Below are 15,202 nucleotides of genomic sequence, written 5' to 3' on the forward strand. Positions count from 1 at the left end.
TGTTATAGCAAATACTTCTATGTTGGAAGACTTGGAAATCAAAAACACAGAGAATTAAAGAAGAAAGAAAGAAGAGTTAGATTTGAGGGGTAAAACTTTTTTATTCTAACTCACATCTTATATATAACAGTTATACCGCATTGGAGTTTTACTTTAGTATTAAAGAATTTCTCTAAAGAAAACATTGATGGGATTCCTACACTTTGGTCTCACGTACCTGCTATGAGACAGGCCAGAATTCACCCTAGCTTTCAAAGATTTTTGGCCTTTTTGTGGCACCAGTAGTACAGCCTCAAATATCAGTACATCAGTACCCCCTCTAGAACATCATGACAAATCAAAAGCATATTCAGCTCTGTAAGTTAAAACATGGGAGACAGGTGCTGTGAGTAGCCTCTCTGGGGCATAGGGCAAATGATGAAAATGACACTAAAACTCCAGCAAAACTGAATTTGAAGTCCACAGGAGTGAGGGTCTGGAACTGGTCATGATGGCTGCATCTCCTACTGGCAGGCAGAGAGCGCTCATTTTACAATAGCAGTCAGAAGAGGTTTGTAGAGACTCCACTTGAGCTTTTTGTTCTACAAGAGTGGGAATCTTGGGTGGTCTTTTATAGAAAAGTAGTTTCTGACCTGTTAATCTGTTTCTCTGAAAATGTCATTTGACTGTATTTCTACTCACCCACCCAAGTTCTCTGAGTTTGGAAGGGAAATAACATTTTCAGTGACTGACTTTTTTCCTGACAGTCTTGCCTTAGGATTATTGGAAATTCCCAAATGCTTGCAATTTGAGGAGCTATCTACTTCTTACTCATCTAGGCACTGAAACAGGATGTTCTAGACTGGTTATTGGGCCACTGACAGTTCTTGGAATTTGGAGGAGTGAACTACTGTTGCCTCAAAGGGCCAAATATCTGAAAAGTGTGGAGAGGATTCCAGCCTGTCTCATTCTTAGGAACTGAGACCTACGAGTATCTAACTAGTCCTTTTTAAAAACTGTAGTAAATGACTTTTATCCATAAACATTTAGTACTTCTACTTTTTCCTAATTTGTAGCTTTAAAATTTAAGATGAATATTCTCTTAGTTTGAGTATATTCAGTGGATAAAATGGAACACTGGAATTACTAAATGAAGAATTAAGATTTACAAAAGCTGATCTCATGACATAATTTTCTATGGGCCAGCGCTGCTAATGCCTCTGAAATTGGTCTGTCCAGACTCCAACTTCAACACTGCACATCTAAGAAAAACACAGTTAAACATATTAGCATTCATCTTAAAAAAAGAAAAAAAAGAAAAAGAAAAATTACTCTAAAATGCCATTTTAAAATAAAAGTAATCTGTTTTCTCAGTGCCTTTCAGTTGTTTGCACAATTCAGCTTTTTCATTAGTGTTTTCTTTTTCTTGTTTTTCTCAAATTGCAATGTAAGATGAAGTATAAACAAATTGAGGAATGTTGAAGAATGAATGGATTTTAAAGGCATACAGAGTTTCTGCAGCTTCCAAGTTAGAAAGATCACAGGCTTATAATGAGAGAGATTAATATCTTGTCTGTGGTTTACAGAAAGATTCTTTCAGCAGTTTGGTACAATTTACTTGCTTTCTACTGAAAGATTTCATAGTGTTTTTTTTCTCTATAGTCACTTAAAAATATAAATAGAACACTTATTGTAATTGAAGATGAATATGTTCTTCGAGATTGCATGTGTCCATTCCACTTTAGGTGTTTGTGCACTCCACTGGCACAGTTGTCAGGGAGTTTTCCCTTAGCGGTATCCATCAGGGCTACACAAGTGTCCTCTGCTGCCTCACGCACCATGCTCAGGCATAAATAGCTGAGCCACCCCAACCTCCCTCAGTTCCTTCCGACCACTCTTTGCTTCTGCAAGTGTTTAGGCAAATCCTGTGAATAGTGGCCTTTGTATAGTTAGTTTGGAAATAATTTTTTTGAAATTATTGTTTTGTGTGGTTCCGGCACCCGGTCTGGATACTGGCCTTGGTACAACGATATGCTGCACTCTCCAGGTTTCAAGCCCTGGCACTCTTGTGATAAGGGAATGCCTAATAGTGACCCTCATCCCAGCTGTGAGACCCATACTGGACCTTAGAGCTCTCAACAAGTTTTTCAAGAATCAGAAGTTCAAGGTGGTCACATTATCAAAGATCATTCCAACATTGGAACTACTACACCAACACCTAGAAAGCTCCTGCTCAAGGGAAGTGCAAAAGGTTCTGTTACACAGTAGAAAGTCCTGCACATGACGTACTTACCTGCAGAAATGATCCAGCTTTCAGATTTGGTGCATGTCTCAACAAATCTCCCCAATATCTGTGACTCTTTCACGCATCCTAGACTATGCTCTGACCCTTAAAAAGTCAGGATTATCCCTAAACTCTTTTAGGATTCATCTAGTAGTTATAACAGCCTTTCACCAACCTATAGAAGGATACTCAGTGCTGTCACACTCAATAACTAAAAGGTTCTTCAAGGGTATAATAAACCTCTTCCCTCAACCTCAACTTCCTACCCCCATGTGGTATCTAAAACTGTTGCTGCAAGGGCTGACTAGGCCTCTCTTTCAACCCATGACCACCTGTTTGCTAACAAACCTATCAATGAAAACAGCCTTCTTGATAGCAATTACCTCAGCCAAAAGAATAGGAAAGATAACAGCTCTGATGCTGCATCCCCCTTACACAGTATTCTTTCCTGACAAAGTTACGCTCAGGCCACATCCAAAATTCAACCCTAAGGTAACCTCCCCGTTTCACATGAATCAATTGATTCACCTTCCAGTCTTCTACCCGAAACCCCTCACCAAGACAAACAGGGAGGCTATACTTCATAACCTAGATGTCAGGGGAGCCCTGGCCTGCTACCTTGATAGGACAATGGCCTTCAGGAAGTCCCCCAGACTTTTCCTTTCCATTGCAGAAGGATTCAAGGGCTCACCAATATCAGCCCAAAAAGTTTCTAAGTGTGTCTCGAATTGCATCAGACAGTGCTACCAAATTTGCAGCATGACCCCTTCAGACTCAATCTGTACACACTCTACAAGATCAATCTCCTCATCTGTCGCCTCCTTCAAGAACGTTCCTATCACAGATAGCTGTAGAGCAGCGAGGTGGGCATCAGTCCACACTTTTGCAGAACACTATGCGATCACGGGGGACTCCGCCTTTGATGCCATCTTCAGCTCCATGGTCATCTGTAACTGACCCGACACTGAAGTCCCAGCCCTCCAGAAGGCTGGTGATGCTAAATTTGGATACGTGATTCTCCAGTCCCTATTCAAATAGACTCCGAACCCACCTCCAGTTGGGACTGCTTGTGAGTAATCTACAGTAGAATGGACATGTGCAATCACTTGAAGAAGAAAAAAATGGTTACTAACCTTTTCGTATGGCCCATCTTGTTCCATGGCCCATCCTCCTTTCCCTCTATCAAAGTCTGTCTGGTAGGAAGGAACTGAGGAGAGTCTGGGACAGCTTGGCCCTTTATGCTTGCACCATGGTAGCTTGAAACAGCAGAGGGCACTCATAGTGCACTGATGGGTACCAGTAAGGAAAAAATGTCTGACAATTGTGCATTAGACTGCACAAACACCTATAGTGAAATGGACACGTGCAACACATCTTGAAAAACAACAGTCACAGAAAGGTTAGTAACCATTTTTACTGTTGCCTAAAACTTCAGTTTGTCTGATTTACTGGCAAGAGCTACTTGTTCTGTTTCTTATATATATAGTGTTTAAATTAGAGCTGTCAAGTGATTAAAAAATTAATCATGATTAATCGCACAAATAAAAAATTAATCGCAATTAATCTCACAATTAATTGCATTGTTAAACAATAATAGAATACCATTTATTTAAATATTTTTGGACGTTTTCTACATTTTCAAATATATTGATTTCAATTACAACACAGGGTAGAAAGTGTATAGTGCTCACTTTATATTTATTTTTTATTACAAATATTTGTGCTTTAAAAAAACAAAAGAAATAGTATTTTTCAATTCACTTCATACAAGTACTATAATGCAATCTGTTTATCATGAAAGTTGAACTTACAAATGTAGAATTATGTACCAAAAAAAACTGCATTCAAAAATAAAACAAAGTAAAACTTTAGAGCCTACAAGTCCACGCAGGCCTACTTCTTGTTTAGCCTGTTGCTCAGACAAACAAGTTTGTTTACATTTGCAGGAGATAATGCTGTCCGCTTCTTGTTTTCAATGTCACCTGAAAGTGAGAACAGGCATTTGCATGGCACTGTTCTAGCCAGCGTTGTAAGATAATTATGTGCCAGATGTGATAAATATTAATACGTCCCTTCATCTTCAACCACCATTCCTGAGGACATGCGTCCATGCTGATGACGGGTTCTGCTCGATAACGATCCAAAACAGTGCAAACCGATGCATGTTCACTTTCATCATCTGAGTCAGATGCCACCAGCAGAACATTGATTTTCTTTTTTGGGGGGTTGGGTTCTGTAGTTTCCGAATCAGAGTGTTGCTCTTTTAAGACCTGTGAAAGCATGCTCAACACCTCGTCCTTCTCAGATTTTCGAAGGCACTTCAGATTCTTAAGGCACTTGGATCGAGTGCTGTAATGATCTTTAGAAATTTTACATTTATGGGGGGGGGTGGGGGAGAGATAGCTCAGTGGTTTGAGCATTGGCCTGCTAAACCCAGGGTTATGAGTTCAATCCTTGAGGAGGCCACTTAGGGATCTGGGGCAAAAATTGGTCCTGCTAGTGAAGGCAGGGGGCTGGACTCAATGACCTTTCGAGGTCCCTTCCAGTTCTAGGAGATTGGTATATCTCCAATTATAAATATAAATACATTGGTACCTTCTTTGCATTTTGTCAAATCTGCATGAAAGTGGTCTTAAAATGAACAACATGTGCTGGGTCATCACCTGAGACTGCTATAATATGAAATACATGGCAGAATGTGGGTAAAACAGAGCAGTAGATATACTATTCTCCCCCAAGGAGTTCAGTCAAAATTTAATTAACACATTTTTTTAAACAAGCAAGAAAGCATGTCTTCTGGAATGGTGGCTGTATGAATGTTTATCATATCTAGCATGTAAATACCTTGCAATGCCAGCTACAAAAGTCCCATGCGAACATCTGTTCTCACTTTCAGGTGCCGTTTCAATAAGCAGGCAGCATTATCTCCCATAAATGTAAATCAACTTGTTTGTCTTAGTGACTAGCTGAATAAGAAGTAGGACTGGGTGGACTCGTAGGCTCTAAAGTTTTACATTGTTTTGTTTTTGAGTGCAGTTACATAACAAAAAAATCTACATTTGTAAGTTGCACTTTCACGTTAAAGAGATTGCATTCCGGTACTTGTATAAGGTGAATATACTGTTTCTTTTGCTTATCATTTTTACAGTGCAAATATTTGTAATAAAAATAACAATATAAAGTGAGCACTGTACACTTTGTATTCTGTGTTGTAATTTAAATCAATATATTTGAAGATGTAGAAAAACATCCAAAAATATTTAATAAATTTCAATTGGTACTCTTGGTATCCTGCTCTTAATTGTTTTATCTTGTTAGACTGACCTCACACTTGGTAAAGTAACCCCCATCCTTTCATGTATTTATACCTGCTCCTGTATTTTTCACTTCATACATCTGATGAAGTGGGTTCTAGCTCATGAAAGCTTATGCCCAAATACGTTTGTTAGTCTGTAAGGTGCCACAAGGAATCCTCATTTTTTTAAATTGTTTAACAGTGCGATTAAAACTGCTATTAATTTTTTGAGTTTTTAATCATGTAAGTTAACTGCAATTAATTGACAGCCCTAGTTTAAATGTGTAATTTACAGTGTGTATGTTTTGTGTTTATTAGTGCATATGTAATTGGATTTACAAACTGCATGTGTGTGCATGCGCGTGTTAAAAGAGAGAGTGTGAGTACACAAATGTATATCAGTTGGTGACAAAGGACTGAATCTGTTCACCAGGCTCATGCAAGTAGTCTCAGTGACTTGAAGCAGGATTTAGTCCAAATTGTTGAGGAAAAATTGCATTGTTAGCCCTTTATTTCAACAATGAAGTTAAAATAATAAGACTTATTAAGGGTAATTATAAACCAGCTCTGGTGGTACAGTATATGTATTGGGAAGAAAAAAATAACAACACTACTCTGTAGAAAGTTTAAACTATGCAGATAATACAGTTTTTATAGCTGTTTTGTATTGCTTCCATGTTTTTATGGTGTTCCAACAATATAGATAATTCAAAAATGCTAATGGGCAGTAAACTTAATCTTAAACCTTCTTGATAAATAGTCAGTGCATTTGGCCTGTAAATGAACCTGGTGGGTAATGGGAATAAATTGAATGGGAATGTCTGACCAAAGTAGTGTCTGACATTCCTTTCCATCATACCAAGCAAACCTTTTTTCACCTCTTCTTTTAAGTTTTCATGGGAAAGTGCATTATTACTTCAAAGCTGCTGGAATGAAACCTTTTGGTTTTACTAATGGGCTAGCAGTGTGTTAGCCTCTACTGTTCTGATACATTAATTTAGTTTTCATGCACCTGCAAGTTTTATTAAGGGCTAGTGTGCACTAGAAGTGCTATAGTGGCGCAGCTGCACCAATAGAGATGCGCCACTGTAGTGCATTTGGTGAAGATGCCCTATGCCAGTGGGAAAGAGCTCTCTCGCCAGCATAATAAAACCACCTCCATGTCAGCAGGAAAAGCTCTCCTGCTGACGTAGCACAGTCCACACCAGCACTTAGGTCGGCGTAACTTACATCACTCAGGGAGGTGGCTTATTCAACCCTCTGAGTGACATAAGTTACACCAACGTAAGTGGTAGTGTGTACAAGCCCTAAGATACTTTCTAAGACTGTCTGCTGCTCCTATTCCTGAGCATCATGCCACCACAAAGAGACTGGGACTTTCTAGGAGTAAAGCTTATTGAATAATAACCTTGCTGAATTAGAGCTAAGTATTTGTAAATATACATGGTTCATATACCTGCATTTCAGGATACTGGCAGAACATCCCCTCACCGCAGGCATCCATACCTTCTGTTCAGAACCCTTAGTTCCCCCATCCACACATATACTAAGTGGCTTGTGCACTATGTTACAATCCAACTCTGGTCCAACATCTGCAAAATTGGGCCCTTTGTACACACACTGCCCCATCACTAGGAAATGGTGAGGGCTTTATCTTGTGACTGTTACTCATATTAAGCATCCAACTTGTGCACAGCTAAAAAGGATGGTCAGCCAAAGAATAGTCTTTGCTAGATGTTCTAGATTAGATTCTTCCTCTGTTGGCAATAATCACTCTCTCAGCTGTAGAAAAATAAGTCTTGTCTTGCCCAGTTCACACAGACATTCCTCAGTTGTTGTGTCTCCCATTCCTGTCCTGACACAATAATCCTAAAAAAAAGTTTTCCTCTTTTTGCCCTAATTCCAGATCTCCAAAAGTAAAGCAGCTGCACTCGTTAAATGTGGTAGGGACTTTGGTATTGTTTTCACAGAACTAAGGAGTTCAAGAACATTCTGAAGGCATGTGCTCTCTCTTTATTAGGCTAAATAAAGGAATAAAGGGCTTTTTATACTCTAGTATAACACTGGTCTACAATTTTTGAGAAGTCATCTGCTTCAGAGATAAAATGTGCTATTTATTATGTATTTTGATGTGCTGAATTCAAATATGACAATTAAAACAACTGATTGGCTACTGTTTCTAAGATATTTAAGTTTTTACATTTTATGTCTATGTATATTGTGTAGATAGTAGAGTTTTAATCATAAATTGTAAACCTAGGTCTTTTCATGTGTTTATGGTTGCTTTACATGATAATATTTCACCTGTCCTGTTTATGTAACACTTTAAAAATCAGCAAAAGAGTAATATATCTAAAATTTATTATGAAACAAAAGGCAAAAAACTATTATGTACATAGTTTAGTCCTATACAGTGTCTACTCGGCGCTTCTTGGCTTGTCTCTTGTATTCATTAAATGGAGCATCTCTTGTCACTGTCCAGCAATAGTCTGCAAGCATTGATGGGCTCCATTTGCCCTGATAGCGTTTCTCCATTGTTGCAATGTCCTGGTGAAATCGCTCGCCGTGCTCGTCGCTCACTGCTCCGCAGTTCGGTGGAAGAAAAAATCTAGATGAGAGTGCAAAAAATGTATCTTTAGTGACATGTTGCAACCAAGGCTTTTGTATGCCTTGAGGAGGTTTTCCACCAACAACCTGTAGTTGTCTGCCTTGTTGTTTCTGAGAAAATTTATTGCCACTAACTGAAAGGATTTCCATGCCGTCTTTTCCTTGCCACGCAGTGCATGGTCAAATGCATCATCTCGAAGAAGTTCACGAATCTGAGGACCAACAAAGACACCTTCCTTTATCTTAGCTTCACTTAACCTTGGAAATTTTCCACGGAGGTACTTGAAAGCTGCTTGTGTTTTGTCAATGGCCTTGACAAAGTTCTTCATCAGAGCCAGCTTGATGTGTAAGGGTGGTAACAAAATCTTCCTTGATTCAACAAGTGGTGGATGCTGAACACTTTTCCTCCCAGGCTCCAATGACTGTCGGAGTGGCCAATCTTTCTTGATGTAGTGGGAATCTCTTGCACGACTATCCCATTCACAGAGAAAACAGCAGTACTTTGTGTATCCAATCTGCAGACCAAGCAAGAGAGCAACAACCTTCAAATCGCCACAAAGCTGCCACTGATGTTGGTCATAGTTTATGCAACTCAAAAGTTGTTTCATGTTGTCATAGGTTTCCTTCATATGAACTGCATGACCAACTGGAATTGATGGCAAAACATTGCCATTATGCAGTAAAACAGCTTTAAGACTCGTCTTCGATGAATCAATGAACAGTCTCCACTCATCTGGATCGTGAACGATGTTGAGGGCTGCCATCACACCATCGATGTTGTTGCAGGCTACAAGATCACCTTCCATGAAGAAGAATGGGACAAGATCCTTTTGACGGTCACGGAACATGGAAACCCTAACATCACCTGCCAGGAGATTCCACTGCTGTAGTCTGGAGCCCAACAGCCCTGCCTTACTCTTGGGTAGTTCCAAATCCCTGACAAGGTCATTCAGTTCACCTTGTGTTATGAGGTGTGGTTCAGAGGAGGAGGATGGGAGAAAATGTGGGTCCTGTGACATTGATGGCTCAGGACCAGAAGTTTCATCCTCTTCCTCATCTGACTCAAGTGAGAATGATTCTGGTGCATCAGGAACCGGCAGTCCTTCTCTGTGGGGTACTGGGTGTATAGCTGATGGAATGTTTGGATAATGCACAGTCCACTTTTTCTTCTTTGATACACCTTTCCCAGCATAGATTTCCTTTTCCTGTTCAACCATTGGCGAAGATTTGTTGCACAAGTGTTGCAGCATATGTGTGGGTCCCACCTCTTGTCCTGATCTCCAATTTTGCAGCCAAAATAAAGGTGATAGGCTTTCTTAACCATAGTGGTTATACTGCGCTTTTGTGATGCAAAAGTCACTTCACCACAAACATAGCAGAAGTTATCTGCACTGTTCACACAAGTACGAGGCATCTCTGCTCACTTTGGCTAAAGGGAAATGTGTCCCTTTGCAAAATCAAACACTGACAAATAAGAGAGCATGACACTGTATGATTTCTAGAGCTGATATAGGGCAATTTGTTCAGCAGAGTGATGTAAGCTTCGTTATGATTTCATCATCCATGACTTCTAGGAATAACATGATGCAATTCATATCATGTATGACGCAATACCAGCTTCAGATTGCATCATTCATTGTTTTGCCTAAAAAGCAAGTACTGTCCAAACCCAGACATAGATTTATTCATAGATCCAGTCAAAGATGTATTTTAGTCATTTCTGGTTTAAATTGAGATCCCTTCCCTTTATAACTCACTTATCCTCCGCTATTCCCAAGTCAAGGGTCGTATATATTGACCCAATAGCATACCTTGAAAACTAGAGCCAATCAACAATTTTAAGCATAATTTTCGTTCTCAGTGGCCCAGAATTAGTAAAGTTTGACTACATTTATTTCAGAAGCATTTTGGCTGTAGAGCAGTGTAATTAATCAAGGCCTGATTGACAGAAATTTACCAAATGGCCCAAGTTGATATTTCCTTGTTGTTTGAGTCCCGTTCTACTAGAGAGATGTCTGTCTCCTAAGCAGCAAGTAGATCAGTATCTATCTTTATAGTTAGGGGGCGGTGATTTTGGTGACAACATTCCAGTAGCAGAGCAATCCTTTTACCTGTAATTGAAGTCAATGGAAGTTAAACTTGTGGCCAAGTTCAAATCTGACAATATGCTACATGCATATATCAAAATATTTGCAATTTCCAAGATACAGCGTGCACACCCATGTGTCTTAAAAATTGGAATCCTGCCCTCAATTATTGCTCTCTACAACTGTTTTTTAGCCTATTTCCCATTAGTATATAGAAAATTTTAATTTTCTCTTACTCGTTTCCAGTCCAAATTCCTTTGAGCATTTCCACACATTTTCAAAGTCACATATCACAAAGTCAAAAACATTAGTGTTGCTTCCTTTACTACTTTATCCTCCTGAGTATTCTAATTCTAATAATTGTGTGAACACTACATTCTAGATACTTCTTAATATCCCACTTTATTTAGTGTACTTGGCTCCTTTTCTCGGATGAGAGCCAGAGGAGCCTCAGTTCAGATTTTTTTTTTTTTGGCTTTTTGGGTTTAAGGCAGACCCTTTGTATAATTTTAGCATAGTTTTTCTTGTGTAAACAGGCTCTTTCGGGCTGGAGTGGGAGAGCTTCAGCATAATATCAATACACGAGGATGTCTTTTTCCACTTCAAAGGGCAATTAATATGAATTGTATAAATAAAATTATGGCATTTGTTTTTCAGTTTTGCAAATATTTTTAAATGGATCAGTTTTAAATTAATTTTTGATCTTTTTCAGTTTTGTATATAACATAATTTGGAATAGTAACTGTCCTAGGCCCATATGCCCCTGTCATGGAAGGAGGGAAGAAAGCTAATTAAAATAAAGCTGTTCTCTAAGAGCCATGTCCTCTCCCTCCTCTGGTCTGTGGAAGCAGTCAGGGGGCAGACCACCGCTTCCTAGCCATAGTAGCATGGCAGACCTACCATTGGCTGCCAGATCACCACTGTGCTCTGAGACACCAATAAAGGGAGATTACAAAGTGTGCAGTTGGAATTAATGTTGTCACAAGCAGCGTTAACTTTCTATGATTTTTAATGCAGATCTTCAGCTGTTCTTGGGGCGGAGCATGCCAATTAATGCAGCTAATGGGCCATGCAGATCTTTCACAGTGGGAGGAAAGCGGATAAGGAAGGGATGAAAAGAGCATTCACTGCCTGTATCTGCTTTTTCTCTTACTCCCATAACTGCACCATGATTTCTTTGTAGTTTTGCTCTCTGTGCATACAGACCTTAATTATTACTCCCTAATAATACCTTACAACCTTGCACTTTATTTTATACTGGTGGTAGTTATTCCACAGTTAAGATTAAAGCTAGCTTCCCATTAGAAGTTTGACTTTCTGTCCACCCTCAGCTTCCCAAAAAATAAATTAATGCCCCCTGAAATTTCACAGCCACATCTCAGTCCAGGATACTTGGAAGTTTCTTGGAAGTTTGGGAAAATCAGAAAAAAAGTGCTTAATGTGATATGTCCTAATTCTGAGCTTGGGTCAATACAGGCAGTAAGAAGTGCTAAGGTGTCTTTACATCACCTTTTCAACCTGGAGGTAGCCAGGAATCATTCTTCTCCTCTATGAAAGTTAGAACAGTCCCAACCATCATAGCATCCCAGAGCAGCCAGTTTGGTACACTCCTGCTCAGTTTTGTAATGAGCAATCTTGTGGTATATATTGGTATGTAGTGGAATTTTATAGTCTCCTAAAAAAAATTGTTTTTAACATTTGCATATATGCGTGCGTGTGTGTGTGTGTGTGTATGCCATGTAAATCAGATGGGTTGAGAGTCAGGGATGAAGGATTTTGTGCCATTGAGGAACTGACTGAATGCCTTGGGCATTAATTTCCAAAGTTTAAAATGTATTATTTAAGGGTATAAAATTGTTCTTAAGAAAGTGTAATATTTTGGAGGTGGGGAAGTGAGAGGAGAGACTACACTAAAACATACTTTCAAAATGAACTCTTATTAATACAAACTAAGGGCCTAATCCTGGGAAGATTTAGTCCTGTCATCTAAGTCATTTGATCTCTATGTAAAACGAAACACATCAGTCTTTCCAGAACTGGGCCCTTCTTGAATATACTCAACTTGAAGAATGGGGCTTTACTTTTAATTTCCTGGTAATTGTCAGTTTATCTTTCAGGTTTTACATTCAGGAAAATTTTCCATTAAATTCCAGCAAACCAGATTCAAATATGGAAATCCTTATCTTTAATTCATTGTGTTGTGAAAAATTAAAAAGCCAAGAAATGTGATTTAGGTTGTTTTTTTTAACTTCCTACATTTTGATCATTGAAATTTCACCCCAAACGCCTGACTTCAAAGTGTTTCTCAGGGTTTTCATTGGTTTGACTCCCATTATTTTTATTGGAATGTGTATGGCTAAATCCAAACCTGTTGCGTTGAAATTTTACTCATATTTTTTAGCATTTTTTGTACTGAATTTTTTTTGGACACCAGGTGCTATTCTGCCCTCTACTATGGCAGTAGTCTGTGCAATACCACTGGAGCCACTGGAGTGGTTAGGGCATAACTGAAGGTAGAAAATTTGTACCACTCTTTTTATTTTAATGTCTCTTGGTGAAACATGTCTACAGTTTAATAGAACATAGCAATGCTATGTAATAATTTAAGACAGGGACAGGAAGGGGTGAATATTGTTTCTACTCATTAAATTCAGGGGGAAATTAGGTGAGCGGAATGTATTTCCCAATGTTACAATTTGTCCAGGACACTGAAATTAACATCCCTGCTATTAATTAAAAAAAATCAGAAGATATGTAATGAGAAATTGTCACTATTAGGCCAGTAGACACAACATTTAGATGTTGTAAAACCAAACTTTTTCAAAACTTAATTTTTTATCTTCAGCTATTTGTAGTATCAAAGGTAAGAGTGTATGTTTTTAAATTTTATTAATATTGTAACTCCAGATGTACCCCTTAAATGTAAAAGCAACTCCATATAACTACCAAACCTCTGTGTCAGACAAAGTTAATGTTAATTAATTTATTGTATCTTGAAAAAATCATGCAAATAAGCAGTAAGAGGGACTTTCTTAAATAATATTGCTTAATTATATTTTAAATGCTTTTAAAGACAATAGATGTTACTGCATTAAAGTCAATAAAAATAAACAGTTCTTCACCATGAAATTACAGTTCATTGAAAATCTAAAGATATGATTTATTTTAGACTACATAGGTGTGTTAAATAAATTTGCTACCTGGGTACTTACCATGGTGTTGACAGACTGGTGTTCCATCAGCAGTGCTGACATAAAAATTATAGTTTAGACAAACACTCTGTCAAGAGAGCCCACTTGGCTGCTGTTATGGTGGCCTGTAATTATGGAGCCTGACTACCACTGTCAAAATGTCTTTTTATGCATTTCAGTATCTCTTCTGCTGACAGGCCGCTTATCTCGCTGTACGGGTGGCCAAGAACAGCAAATCAAAATTACACAATTCAAACAGACCCCAGCACATATCGTCATGGCCACTGAGGCAGAAAGCAATTGGCACTTTTGAAAGAGAAGTTTTGCTTTTTTAACGAAAAATATTTTTTATCAGCAACTCCTGCTGTCACTGTTCTATCTTATAGGTTCAAAACAGAACCTGAAACAGGATTATTGTGGTTTTTTACCCCCAGTCAGTTTCAAGTACCTCTTGAGCTGAATATTTGACCTTTCAAATTGAGACCATGAAGATTAGCAGGAAGCTTTAATAAACTCTAAAGTTGTTGGCATTTTTATCTGCTGTACTTGTTGCCCACTATTATAGTTTAATTTGATCTCCTAAATCACTAATCCTGTGCTCAGTTTTGGAGACTTTATCTATGAATTATGAACATCATGTTGTACTGTCAAATGGGTCCTGCTCTGAGTTTGTTTTATAACTGTTATTCCTCTAGCTGCTTGCTGTTTTCACTTACTGCTTTTAACATTTCTGCCATTTTATACAACAAGTCCTCACTCTCCTCCAGTGGGGTTGACTTTCTTTGGTTGCTGGACCATTGGAAGATTTCACCTGTTTTGCTCTGCGTCTAGCTGAAAGCAAAACGGGAGAGAGTGGGCTGATTTTGAACCCTTTTCCATTCAGTTAAGATTTTAAGGCCATTGGCAAGTTAAAGGAATATAGTGGAATAAGGATGTTCCCTAAAAAATTAGGAAGCCACACATGAACTCTCTGGGTCAGATCTGACTAGAGTGACCAGACAGCAAGTGTGAAAAATCGGGACGGGGGTGGGAGGTAATAGGAGCCTATATAAGAAAAAGACCCAAAAATCAGGACTGTCCCTATAAAATCGGGACATCTGGTCACCCTAGATCTGACTCCAAGTGTAACTGTCACATTTATTTCATTTAACTTTTAATAGACATGTTTTAAAGCATCATAATAAGGAAACCTAAATGAAGGGAAACAACTCAAATATACTGTTGCTGCTGTAATAAGTAGAGCTGTGTGAAAATCCAGTTTTGCCTATTTCTTTTCAATTCCCAGTATTAACCCTCGATTACCAATTCTTTTCCAATGGTTTGTTATCAACACATAACAAAATGCAAAAGAAACATCTCTTACATGCTCCAGTTTACCTTAATAGTGGGATGCTGGCTGCCATTTTTAATCTGATACATCAAATGGAGCTATGTTCTTCCTATAGTTAGCCATTTCACTATATCTTATTGGTACACTGACTCATCTTAAATACAGCCTTGCACTCTTTGATGGCAGAGGTGGTTAGGGTTTAAGCTCCCATAGTACATTCAGAGACATTACGTACTCCTGAAACATGTTCCCCCATGGATTCTCTTTGCTTTCCCGCCAAAAAATGGTTTATGTAGGAAGCAGAGAAGCTGCACCAGTGCTTATTCACCCCTCCCCGGCAGCACGGGCACATCTATTCGAGCAGCTGGGGGAGAGGTAAGTCACCACGATGGGGGGAAGGGCAGGATCTAGGGATGCCCAGCTGCCCGA

General features: G+C 38.7%; 1 protein-coding gene across 3 annotated transcripts in view; it reads left to right on the top strand.

Moving 5' to 3' along the window:
* WDR70 (WD repeat domain 70) overlaps positions 1-15,202 on the top strand; it is a 227,194-nt gene that overhangs the window by 182,683 nt on the left and 29,309 nt on the right. The gene's annotated exons all lie outside the window — the stretch shown is intronic.

Source organism: Mauremys mutica, chromosome 6, assembly GCF_020497125.1.
Source record: "Mauremys mutica isolate MM-2020 ecotype Southern chromosome 6, ASM2049712v1, whole genome shotgun sequence".
NCBI lineage: Eukaryota > Metazoa > Chordata > Testudines > Geoemydidae > Mauremys > Mauremys mutica.